The 13,868-nt window shown below is 39.7% G+C and overlaps 1 protein-coding gene and 1 pseudogene across 1 annotated transcript in view; both read right to left on the bottom strand.

The window, feature by feature from the left end:
• The window catches only part of NELL1 (neural EGFL like 1), a 964,969-nt gene that overhangs the window by 290,950 nt on the left and 660,151 nt on the right, over positions 1-13,868 (bottom strand). The gene's annotated exons all lie outside the window — the stretch shown is intronic.
• Positions 2,895-4,058, bottom strand: LOC148773883 (isocitrate dehydrogenase [NAD] subunit gamma, mitochondrial pseudogene; annotated as a pseudogene).

Below are 13,868 nucleotides of genomic sequence, written 5' to 3'. Positions count from 1 at the left end.
GGAAGGTCTTTCATGCTGTGCTCAGTTGACTTTATCTCAAGGTCAAAGGAAACAGGTTGAATGTGAAGTGTTGAGTAGGGAAGTGACATGATTCTATTTCCCTTTTAGAAAGTTCAGGTTGGGTGCATTGTCAAAATAGATTTGTGGGGGCTAAATTATAGGCAAGACACAAAGTCGAGAAGGACCAGAGATCGGGAAGTTCCCAAAGATGAGAAAAGCTAATGAGAAATGAGGTGTCAGTGAGAAAGAAGAGAGACAGTTGGATTCAAGAAATAAAGGAGAGAGGCAAGGGGACTTGATAAATAAGCAGATATGGTTGAAACTCTAGTTGAAAGTCAGTTGTTGTTATTGCTTAGTCATGTCAGACTTTTTCTGACCCCAAGGAATGTAGCCCATCAGGCTCCTCTAATCCATAGCATTTTCCAGGCAAGAACACTGGAGTAAAAGCATCTGTCTACAATGCAGGAGACCTGGGTTCGAGCCCTGTGTTGGGAAGATCCCCTGGAGAAGGAAATGGCAATCCATTCCAGTACTATTGCCTGGAAAATCCCATGGACAGAGAAGCCTGGTAGGCTACAGTGTATGGGGTCGCAAAGAGTGGGACATGACTGAGCGACTTCACTTTCACTTTTTTTCACTTTCTCCATGAAAATCAGTTCAGTTACAAACCCATAATAATAAGTAAAGCAACTTGTCCAGTAAGTTCCAAAGATAGTAATGAATGAATATCATTTTCCCAGTTTTCCTCTGAAGTAGCTTTTAGACTGTTATATAATGGATATTAATGAATGTAATAATTTCTAAACTACATCAAGCACTTTCCATTAGACAGGCAGAGTGCTACCAGCTTTCTGTGTATTTTCTTGCTGTATTTTCCCAACAAGTTTATGAGGTGGGCACAGTTACTATTTCACTTTACATATAAGAAACATTAGGTGGTATCAACCATATCATTCATTTTTGTTGATTCAATAAACGTATATTACTTATTTTGTTTATATAAGTCATTATGCTACGGGACACAGAAGACAGGAAAAAGAATACACAGTACGTGCCCTAAAGATGTTCATAGTTCAGTGGAAAGAAAATCTCAAACTGATAAATGTGAAAATTCCACTATGGTATTCTAATAGCAGTCTGGTCCAAAACTGTGGGAAGATTTTGGAAACTATCGTCTTTAGAAACTTCAGTTCAAATGCATCTATCAGCATAAACTCCTATTGTCAAATAAAATCCACTGGGCTACTGTCTGCAGTTGGACTGGTTGTGAATAAATTTTCACAACCACGAGAGAACAGGGAACAGAGTAAGTTAAGATAGTATGGATTCATTTAGCATTGGAGGCAGGGAGACTTCACCCCCAAACCCATCCCTTTTCCACTCATCAAACCATGCCTTTGGTTTCAAGTATACATCTGTGCAGAGGAAGGCACCATGTGGGCCAATGGGAGCACTGGCCAATGATATTTCTAGTGTCCCATAAAGGAATACCATGATTATTTTATAATTGACTTATTCCTGCTTGCTTTGTTCTTCAACAAAGACTTCTAGATAGGGTTAAAGGTAGTCATTTCCTCCTCAGATTAAATCCTCTCAAACTAGTGTTTGATTTTCCACGTTCTGAGCCCTGAATTTATATCTAACAAGGATAGGTGATATCAAGGTAATATGATAAGTCAGAGCCTTTTGGAAACTAAGGCTTTTTCAGCTCTCAGTCCAATGCCTTTAACTTGTGCTCCATGAACCAGGACAGCATCCAAGAGATATAGCTGAGATACAGATGTTTTCAAAATATTATTAAGGATTTACTGCTTTTCTCAATCTCACTTCTATCAGCAATCTATTCCTGCTGATAAAACTACTGTAAATTTTTATAATTGTTGTTTTTATTTCTCACTTGAGTAATAAATATTTCCCAGCACTAATAAAATTAGTGTTTCTCCCACCTATGCCCTTAGAATTATTGTAAATAAAATAAAATATAATAAGATCACAGTAAACACTTAAATGAGCTCAGTGTTTTTCATTTTCTTATGTACATTCTTTGAACGAGAGATTAAAAGGAAGTAAACCATGAAAGACTGTAAGGCAGTGTGCATGGAGTTTACAGTACATGGTTCTGTTTGTATAGTAGAGAGTTGTAGGCCCAGTGCCTGTTAACTGGGAATTTAATGTCTAGACTCTTGAGCTTAAGAGGCTCAAGGAAGAAATTCAAGAGGGCCCTTTGCAGGAGACCTATGGTGCTCAGAGATGTCCATGTGTGAAAAATTACACCAGCAAAAACTCCCTTTTCTCACATAAACAAGACCAGGGGAAAAAGACGTGAAATCTAGGAGGGGGTGGAGGCATTCTGCACTGCCCAGTTTTATAGTACCTTATTTATTACTAAAATGATAACGTATATATTTTTAGGCAATTTTTATTGCAGTAATTAACTCATTAGGAACCTCTAGAGATAAGTCAGACCCCTCTGCAGGTTGGTTTGCAGAATTTTAATGACCTAGATAAGAGAAAATCAGTGTGCCAGGTTCTGGAAAAGTCCGGGACTCTACAAACAACTCTGATCCATTCACTGTATCATCTCATAGAGAAGTATGAATTGCATATTACAATAGAGGATAATTCCTCACTACATATACACACAATAGGTATGGCTAATTTAAACAAGCAATGTTCCTGGCATTAAAAAGAAACAAAGCAAACAAACAAGCAAAAATTCAGACTTGATTCTCTCCCCCTACCTCTTCTGAGCTAGAATAGAAACTAGTTTATTCCAGACTTCACATCTTGAATGGCTGGCTGGGCTCTGCAACTGGGGAGAGTATGGTAAAGGCAAAGGTAATGTAAAGTATGGGACAGGAAGGAATTTGCAGGACAGCTCAGCCTCCCAGGCACTAACCATTTAACTGGAAACAATGATGTGATCCTATGGCAATCTGAATGGCATCCAATGTGGTACCCTGGCCTCCAATGTCTGGAGTTTGGATGTCCTTGTTCTCCATGGATGCCCAGACTGCAGTACCAATGGAGGTGGCATGGAAATGGAGCTTGAGGTAATCCAGCACAATGCAACTTGCCAGCAGCATGGCAGTAGGGTTGGCCACATTATTGGCTGCATTCTTGCCTGACTGCCTTGCAGCTGTTTCAAACACTGCATATATGTGGCCATAGCTGGCACCTGGCACAAGGCCCGCTCTCCCAACCAACCCTGTGCAGACATTATTGACAATGTTGCCATAGAAAATGGGCATCACCATGACATCAAACTGCTGGGGCCAGGATACCAGCTGCGTGGGGCTGTTATTCACAATCATGCCCTCAAAGGAGAGCTGTGGATAGTGGGATGCCACCTCCCTACAGCACTGGGGGAAGAGACAATCTCCCAGTTTCACGATGTTGGCCTTGTGTGTGGCTGTCACTTTCTTGCGCCCCATCTGATGGGCCAGCCGGAAAGCATATTCAGCAAGGCGCAAACACTTGGCCTTAGTAATGATCTTTAGGCTTTCTACCACTCTGTTCATGCTCTCATGCTCCAGGTTGCTGTATTCACCCTCTGTGTTGTCCCGAACAAATAAGGTGTCTATGTTCTTGTGTCTGGTTTCCACTAGTGGCCGACTCTCAAAATGGACAACGTTGGCACAGAGATCTAGAGTCCTGCAAAACACACTGTTTCGGGATTTGTGAGATGGTGGCAGGTTGTAGTCAGTTTCAAAGCTGCCCTTCAAGGCCACATGGTTTTGACGGATTGCCATGATGGCATTGTGAACATCCTCTTCACTAGGAGTGGAGGTAATCTTCACTTCCTCAAAGTCCCTGGGTACACATACATGTCTGAACACATTCTTGACATGCAGTTCAGGCCCGACGCCATCCCCAGGCATCATAGTCATGGTGTGCCATCCGCCATACATGGCTGGTGGGAGAATGCTGTGTTTAAAAGAGAAGCTCCTCAGTGAGGTCTCATTGCCAAGGAAAATCTCCCAAGAATGGCCTGGAATAGTTGGTGGGAACGTGGCCTTCACAGAGTGCCTGACAGATGTCAGCATCTTGAGTGCCATGATCTTTAAATGGAGATTTATTTTTAATTTATGTAAAAACATGATTTTCCTCTTGCTTTGAATTGGATTCTTTTGGTAGAATTCTAGACCCAAAATTCTTGCTTAGGTCAGTTTTCTCCTTTTTATTCTACTTTTGACAGAAATTTTACTGCAGTGAGAGAGTGAGAGTACTAGTTACGAGGAGATGTGACATGCTATAGAGTAGAAAATATACTTTGGAGTTGGATAATTCATTAGGCACATTCAGTGTATCTGTGTGATACACTTAAAAATAGACTTGATATTTTATAACACTTTTCAGTTCAGTTCAGTTCAGTCGCTCAGTCGTGTCTGACTCTCCGCGACCCCATGAATCACAGCACGCCAGGCCTCCGTGTCCATCACCAACTCCCGGAGTTCACTCAAACTCATGTCCATCGAGTCAGTGATGCCATCCAGCCATCTCATTCTCTGTTGTCCCCGTCTCCTCCCACCCCCAATCCCTCCCAGCATCAGACTCTTTTCCAGTGAGTCAACTCGTTGCATGAGGTGGCCAAAGTATTGGAGTTTCAGATTTTAGGATCACAGAAAAACTGAATTGCAGATACACAGATTTCCAACTTGAAGATTTCCTGTGCAAAGATTTCCTATACCTATGGCTGATTCATGTTGAGGTTTGACAGAAAAGAACAAAATTCCATAAAGCAATTATCCTTCAATTAAAAAATAAATAAATTTAAAAAAAAGATTTTGTACATCTGTTACAACTGATGAACCTGCACTGACACATCATTATCACCTAAAATCCATTGTTTAAATCAGGGTTCACTATAGTCAAGGCTATGGTTTTTCCCGTGGTCATGTATGGATGTGAGAGTTGGACTGTGAAGACAGCTGATCACCGAAGAATTGATGCTTCTGAACTGTGGTGCTGGAGAAGACTCTTGAGAGTCCCTTGGACTGCAAGGAGATCCAACCAGTCCATTCTAAGGGAGATCAGTCCTGGGTGTTCATTGGAAGGACTGATGTTGAAGCTGAAACTCCCATACTTTGCCATCTTATGAGAAGAGGTGACTCACTGGAAAAGACTCTGATGCTGGGAGGGATTGGGGGCAGGAGGAGAAGGGGACGACAGAGAATGAGATGGCTAGATGGCATCACCAACTTGACGGATATGAGTTTGAGTGAACTCCGGGAGCTGGCGATGGACAGGGAGGCCTGTCGTGCTGTGATTCATGGGGTCGTAAAGAGTTGGACACGACTTAGTGACTGAACTGAACTGAACTACTCTAGACTGCCTGCCACATCTAAGGTACTGTGCTGAATAATTTCATACATCATTATAAATCACCAATATAAGCATTATAGTTCCCATTTTATGGATGAAGAAACTGGCTAACATAGATTCTACAAATTCACCTATCATGAAGGAACAGAGAATGGCAACAGGAGATGTGAATATTTTTAGGTGTCCAAGAGAGGCCACAGCTTCTCAAACTTGATCAGCCTAGGATCTCATTGAAATTTACATTCTAATTCAGTGCTTGTATTCTGGATTCCACTGGCCCCTTATCACACTTTGAGTAGCAAGGATCTGCATTTACATCCACACAAAGTCTAGACAAGTCCAGGTCAGCATGTGGTGTGCTTAGAGGTTGCCAGGAATAAAGGAAAGAAGCAATACTGCTCCTTTCTAAAAACTGATATTAGATGGGAATAGAGGAGGAGCCATCTAGCTACCTGTTTGTCACTTAAGATGGCACATAAGATGGATAATAGCTGTCCACCACCAGTGCCTTAGGCTAGAGCAGAGGATGATACCAGGAGAGAACACTGGCAGAAAAATAACTCAGACCCAACTACACAATTTTTTTTCTACCAATGGGCCACCCTTATTATATAAGTATACACCCCAATTCTCTTCTCATCCCTGGAAAGGACATAAATCTTTTTAAAGTATGGATAAAGGAAGGAAGCAAGTCTTGTGACTAGGAGTATAAACTGGATAGTAGTTAAAATTTTAATGGCCTGATTAACCTACAAACATCCCTAGACATTAGAGAAAGCTCTTAGCCTCAATGTGACAAAATTACAATATATTCTGTGCAGGTATAAAAATAATAAGACTGCCGTGGTTTCACATACTGAGTGCTAAGAGTTCAATTAAGGCTATTGTTAAGTGTGATGCTGAGATAGTAAAAAGGTTTAGGGTGTGGGGATAATACAATTTACATTTAAAAATGATACCAAATTGGAAGTAATTTGGAGAATAATTAGTCAGGTGACTAGTCTGGTGGCAAGAAGGCTAATTAACAGGTTATGACAGTGGTTCTCAAAGTGATCCCCAACACAGATGCATCAGGGCCACCCTGTCCCGGTAAGGAATGCAATCTCTTAGAACTATCCCTTGAAATACTGAATCTGAAGTCTGCAGTAGGGAATGCAACAATTTGTATTTTAATGCTGAAATTTGAGAACCATTGGGCTATGAAATAGTTCTAGTATTAAGTGATGAGCAATTGTACTAAGATGAAGGCACTGAGGAAGGATAGAAATGCTTTCAGAGATCTTTAGAAGATAAACAGGACTAGGCTATTGATCTTGGAGACATGGAATCTTAATGTTCTAAATGAACTGGGTAAATGATAATATCATCAATGAAAATGTACAACACTGAATAAAGAGCAGTTGGGTTGGGGGAATAAGCTAGAAAATGAGTTCAGTTTCAGACATGACATGTTTGGGGAGCTGTAAGACATCCACATAAAGATGCCCAGTGGGTGGGTTAAGAAATGACTCTGCAGTTCCAGAGAAAGGATTGTGGGTAATGGCAGAAATTCAGGAGTCAACTTGTGGGAGAGAGTTCACTACACAGAAGTATGCAAAATAGCCTCAAGCAGAGGTTTTCAACTTTGCTTCTGCCATGACAGATGATGAATGACATTCATATGAGACATATTCCCAGGAATATACTCAGATTGTAATGAAAAGCAAACACACATGCATACGAACAAAAGCAGCTGGCCAAATAAAGCACAGAATTCTGAAACTGTTTTTATAGGTCATATTCACAAAAGTATCTTACCTGCAAATAACTAGTAAAGTCATCTATTTACTGATTCAAATATAACTTTATGGAGGGAAAAATATATATGGCTAATCTAATATAAAAATTACATAAAATTATTTTTTAAAGATCCAATTCAACCTCTACAGGTAATATTTTAAAAAGTAAGCATGTAACTAATAATCCATATTTCATAGTTTAAAAGTATAACATATAATATTTATGCTTATTCATGATATTAGTATAAATAGTATGATTGCACACATCCTTTAAATAATCACATTGCCTTTGATTGGAAAACCGTAGCTAGAGGCTCCTCAATTCTGTTCTATGTGGATAAACATGCATGCTTTCTTCATTTCTCTTCCTTATTCAAAATATGTTCAAGGGTAAAATCAAGGAATCAAATATAAGTATACATCCATAGATAACAAATTATAATATTTCAAAATTGCTCTATCAATGCCACATCAATAACCACAGTTCCTGGATATTTTCAGCAAACATAAAATAGACTATGAATTATGAGCAATTAACTTCCTGCTAACTCTGATTCCACCTTTCCCAACACAAAGAAGCACCTACCATTAAAATGCAAATGAGTGAATATGACATCCTTATAATGGTAACATTGAGGTGAGTCTAATTACTTAAAAATATAAATGATTCACAGGAGCTTATTGTTGCTGTTTACTTGCTAAGTCCAGTCCATCTCTTCGTGACCCCATGGACTGCAGCATGCCAAGCTTCCCTGTCATTTACAATCTCCTGGAGTTTGTTCAAACTCATGTCCATTGAGCTTATAACTCAATGTTTCTGAATAAGTGAGTGGTTTTGACATATGTCATGGCTGATTGTGACACTGTAATGTGTCATATGCCACCAAGGTCAAGAAGTACTAGACTAGAAAAATGATTGCAGACAAAACACAGAAAATTATGCAGACAAAACTGAGAACCATCTATCTTCAAACCATGAGAGCAATAAAGAAGTGATTTTGGGGGAGAAGGGGAGAACAGAGAAAAAACGATGTTAGGGAAGACATGAGAAGTGCAACACTCAAAGAATGAATCATCATCCGTGTCAATATCCTTTGAGAGGTGAAGTAAAATTAGAAGGATGTTGGGGTCGTTATCAGTCAGTCAGTTCAGTCGCTCAGTTGTATCCAACTCTTTGTGACCCCCTGGACTGCAGCACACCAGGCTTCCCTGACCTTCACCAGCTCCAGGAGTTTGCTCAAACTCATGTTCATCAAGTCGGTGATGCCATCTAACCGTCTTATCCCCTGCCACTCCTTTCTCCTTTTGCCTTCAATCTTTCCCAGCATCAGGGTCTTTCCAATAAGCCATCTGGTGGCCAAAGTATTGGAGCTTCAGCTTCAGTATCAGTTCTTCCAATGAATATTCAGGACTGATTTCTTTTAGGATGGACTGGTTGGATCTCCTTGCAGTCCAAGGGACTCTCAAGAGTCTTCTCCAACACCACAGTTCAAAAGCATCAATTCTTCGGAGCTCAGCTTTCTTTATGGTCTAACTCTCACATCCATACATGATTACTGGAAAAACCATAGCCTTGACTACACAGAACTTTGTTGGCAAAGTAATGTCTCTGCTTTCTAATACTCTTTCTAGGTTGACCAAAGCTTTTTTTCCAAGGGTCATTCATTGACCATCACCATAATGCTGTATGGACTAGTGACTGTGAGCATGGACTTCAGAGCCAAACTGCCTACCACATACCATCTCTAACCTTCACAATTTTTCGATGACTTTTTTTGGAATTTATATTCCAGGGGGCATAGACAACAGAAAATACATGAATGATAAATGAATAGATACATAGATAGATAAATATAGGAACATGCAATGGATGCATAAATAGATCCTTTAATGTTAGAAGAAAGAAATGCTATGAAACAAATATAAAATCTGTTACCTTCAAGGAGTTTACATTCTAGACAGAGTTTAATGGGGTGAATGGAGGTACACTATGAGCTGAAAGTTGATGCTAAATGATTCCTGAATGACGCACCTGGGACATGAAAGCTCACAAGGTGAACTGACAACATATATGGGCAGCGATCGCGCGTGAAAGTTCCTTAGTCACATCTGAAAGAAGGGCTAGCAGCAGAAAAGGACAGAGGCAAGAGAGGATTTCGGGGATGGAGGCCAAACTGAAAGGCCTGTAGGGTAATAAGCATTGCCATTCAGCTGAAAGGAAAGGTTTATGGAGGAAAACAGGGACAGACAAATGGGGAAAGAAAATTGGGGTCAGAGGGTAGAGAACCCTGAATGGCAAACCTAAGATATTTATGATGCCCTGGAGGCAGGAGAGAAACATTCATGATTTTTGAAATAAAAAGTAAAAGGTTTTGAAAGCTATCCCTTTAAAAAGGAAAACATACACTTAGAAAGAGACAGTAAATTTTCAATGCACAAGACTACTTTATAGCAAAGCTTTGCCTTAATGAAAGCAGAATTTTAAAATACACACCCACTCCCAACCCACCCCCCACACACTCTTTAAGAAAACTCTTAATATCCATTTCATGTTTTCCTACAGACAATTGATTATGAATGTTGTTTTATCAGTAATTTTCTAAAAAGATCAATGCAGAGAGTCAATCTGCCGCATTTTCTCCAATGTACAATTAACGCAATTTCTCACCTGTCATTCCATCACTATTTAATAACCACAGAGGAGCTGACAGATGCATAGTTCTCAGAGAGGATGTGAATAGCCAGACTTAAAATAATCCAGAAATGTCCTCCTAGTTTTCCAAAAGGGGATACACACTGTACAATATCAAATTGGGTATAGAAGTCCTCATTTGAGGAAGTATTACACTTATTTATTTATACACAAAGAAGAGCTTTCCAGAGACACAGCTTTCCAAAGGAAAAAAAAAAAAAAACAATCCCACCCTGAAGAAAGGATATTTAGGTGGAGTGGGGAGTCACAGTATTATTATTTATAGGGGGTTTGGCTTTGGAATCCACTAAAATGACACTTATAACTTTAGCCTTTCTTGAAAAGAAGACAGGTGAAGACTAAAGATTACAGGTAAATTGGAAACAGCCTTTATCTTCTCTTCTAACTCAACTTTACAGCCATATGAACAACTCTATTAAACACTTTGCTATTACCCAGGGTCTTAACTATGCCACTCAGTTCTCTCTGCCAAGCTGGGAAGATTGCTGTCTTCCATGAAATATTCACAAGTATGATCATTACATTTCTCTTCGACTGCTCTGCATTTCAGAGGTTTCCCTTTGAATCAGGATCTGGCAAGAGAATCACTCTGTGCTAATGATAACTGGATGCATAAGTCAACAAAGTCCTCTCTGTTATACCTATCTCAGTTTTTAGTTCAACACACACACACCTCACAACTGTTGACACAAACTCAGGTAACTGTGGGTTTTCTTAAAAAGTCCCAATTAGCCTGAAATCATAGTCCTTATAAAACACACTTCACTGTTAAACCAGCATGATTCAGTGACCTAGTTTTTGCAATAAGGTTATTATAATAACTGGGCTTCCCTTGTAGTTCAGATGGTAAAGTATCTGCCTGCAATATGGGAGACATGAGTTTGATCCTGGGGTCAGGAATATCCCCTGGAGAAAGAAATGGCAACTCACTCTGGTATTCTTGCCTGGAGAATTTCATGGACAGAGGAGCCTGGTGGGCTACAGTCCATGGGATAGCAAAGAGTTGAGTTGAACATGACTAAGTGAATAACACACACTATTAAAATACCTACAGAACCTGAAACTTAAAGGGGATTTTCTGAAACCAGCTGTTTAGCTAGCTGGTTTATCCTTTGTCAACATCACAAAGTAGGTGTGATTATACAAATCTAAAAAACTCGAATGGATTTCCTCCAGCCTCCCCACCCCTAGTTTGCAAATGTTCTCCCTTCTCAAAATGGACAATGTCCTCTACCGGGCACCACATCCAAGGCTCTGTGTTAGGTAGCACTTTATCTCAATCTGAAAATTGCAACTGGAGGCAGGTGATTTATTTTCATTTTATGAATAAACATAGTTATATGCCAAGAAGATTAGCAGCTCCTGTTAAATGAGCAGAAGATTTAAATACAAGCCCCTTTCTTCTGCCTCATGCTGTTTTTTTCCCCTCCTGTTTTTGTTTTTTTTTTAACTTTACAATATTGTAGTGGTTTTGCCATACGTTGACATGAATCCACCCCGGGTGTACATGTGTTCCCCATCCTGAACCCCCCTCCCACCTCCCTCCCCATCCCATCCCTCTGGGTCATCCCAGTGCACCAGCCCCAAGCATCCTGTATCATGCATCGAATTGTATGTGTCTATGTGAAGCTTTCCCATTCCCACTTCTATCCCTGAGAAGGGACAGAAGAGTCTCACACAAAAACAAAACCACCATTGCAGAGTTTCAGGCATCTAACAGATAAACGGATGATTGTACAAAATGGAAAATATCCACAATGAAATTTCCCAGGAAAAATAGTTAAATGCATGTACTTGCATCTGCTCTTTCCTGAAACCCCATAACATTTACATTTCAACTTTTACTTTTTGTTTTTAAATTGTATATCTATACAGGCAATGAGAATGACAGAGGAGACAAGAAGACAATTTTGGAAACCGGAAAGCAGGTGAAGGACTTATGATCAACTTTTCAGATCTGATAAAACTGAATCCTAAACACTCAGGGAGAAAACCCAAGAAACCATTTGTTTTGCACCACGGAACTCCAAAGCCTCTGAATAGACAACACCAAATACCCCTCAGAGCGGCAGGGAAAGGTGAATAAAGAGTCTTTTTGGGAAACAAACACCCAGATCATCTTCCACATTCTGTTCAGTTAAATGACTGCCCCCTGCCACCAACCTAGCAGAAGAAGGCACGTTTATGCTCTACACTGGGGAACACTGCACAACTGAATCCAAGTTTCACAATGAATTGAGGGGAAATAACTGCAAGTTTACACAGCAAACGGAGTGCTGAAAGATGGGCTTAGAGTCTATCGACAGGAGTTCTGGAGTAGCTTCTAAGGAAATCAACTAAAAATAAAACATGTAAAGATATAAACAATAGACTTTCTCCAGAGAATGGACTAGAACACCCTATACTGAATTCCATCGTCATCCATCACATGCTCATTTGCACAGAGCTTTCAATTTCTGTTTCATTATCCAGATGTTAAGTATCAGTGCAGAGCCAGGTTCAAACATGTGGAAAAATCTTCTGACATGAAAGACAGAAGCCAAAGCAAATTCATGGACAGAAGCAATCAGGAGGATACAGGGATTCAACATTTTAAATAAATTATCATACATGTCTGAAGGGGAAAATGACACTGTATTCATAAAATAAAACCAATATTCTATTTTAATAAGCATAGAAAGAGAAAAAATAGTCTTGAAGTATAAAAAGGACTGCAGAAATAGAAAGCTCAGTGTAAGGGTTGGAAGAAAGTGGAAGAAATCTTCATCTAAGATATTAGATGAAAATGACAAATAACAGGCAAACAGGAAAGTAAATAAGAAAGTTAGACAACCAGGAAGTTTTACATCCAAATAATAGGAGAGCCAGGAAAAAAGAAAAAGGAGACAAAAATGTGGGAATGAGAGTATGAAACAAATCACCAAAGACATGATTCAAGAATACTGGCAGACTTTAAATCTATGAATGTCTAGATTGAAAAGGACCACTGAGTGCCCAGCAAAGTGAAGGAAAATGACCAAATATCATCAGAAAAATTTAAAATGTCAATTACAGATTAGGTAGGTAGGTTTAGTTGCAAAGTCCTGTCCGACTTTTGGGACACAATGGACTGTATGTAGGTCACCAGGCTCCTCTGTCCATGGGATTTCCTGGGCAAAAATATTGGAGTGGGTTGCCAATTCCTTCTCCAGGGGATCTTCCTGACCAATTACAAAACAAAGCCTAAAACACTAGAAAGACATTGGACTTCTCAAATTGCATACTGGAGCCTAGAAGACAACGTGAGAATGGCTTCAAAATTCTGAGAAAAGAAAATTATTTTCAACCGAAAACACAATGCTTTTTCAAATTATCAGTGAAGGATGAAGGCAAAATTATTTACCTAGACACGTATCTTTTGCTTACTAAGCTCCAGAGAGTCATCTAAGCAATTTTTAAGTATCCATGCATTTAATAAAAGATATTTTTCAGAGACAGTCTCAAATATTTTTCTCTCACATACCCTTTCTCATATAATTAATGGAGAATGCACTCCATTAAGCTAGAGAAGTAGACGAGAAAAATGAATGCACGGTATTCAGGAACAGGGGCTACCACTCCAGGGAAAGGCAAAGAGGATCTCCAGAATCACAAGGAAGAGAGATTTCCAGGACATGAGCCAGGCAGTGAGCTTAGTGGTCACCCTACCTTTGGGAGAGATTTGTTCAAGAACATGAAAGAGTTAATGTCTTCGAAGGTATTTATAAAATGGACATGAACTTGGGCAAACTCCAGGAGATGGTGAGGGTCAGGGAAACCTGGTGTGCTGTAGTCCATGGGGTCGCAAAGAGTTGGACATGGCTTGACAACTGAACAACCACATACTACTGGTGAGAGTTGGGGAATAAATTATGATAAATCCATGGTAAACTAAGCAATAATATGAATAAACTAGATGATTACTGCTGACAGGGGAACCAAGAACTGTGCAAGAGAGGAAACCAAGGGTACCTGATAATAATTCATTTACCAATATCATGCTTCCCTGGTGGCTCAGTGGGTAAAGAATCTGC

The sequence above is a fragment of the Moschus berezovskii genome, chromosome 25, assembly GCF_049115385.1.
Source record: "Moschus berezovskii isolate FMDL1 chromosome 25, NW_MosBer_1.0, whole genome shotgun sequence".
NCBI lineage: Eukaryota > Metazoa > Chordata > Mammalia > Artiodactyla > Moschidae > Moschus > Moschus berezovskii.
The sequence above is the reverse complement of the archived record's forward strand: the minus strand, read 5'-3'. Positions and strand labels throughout refer to the sequence as shown.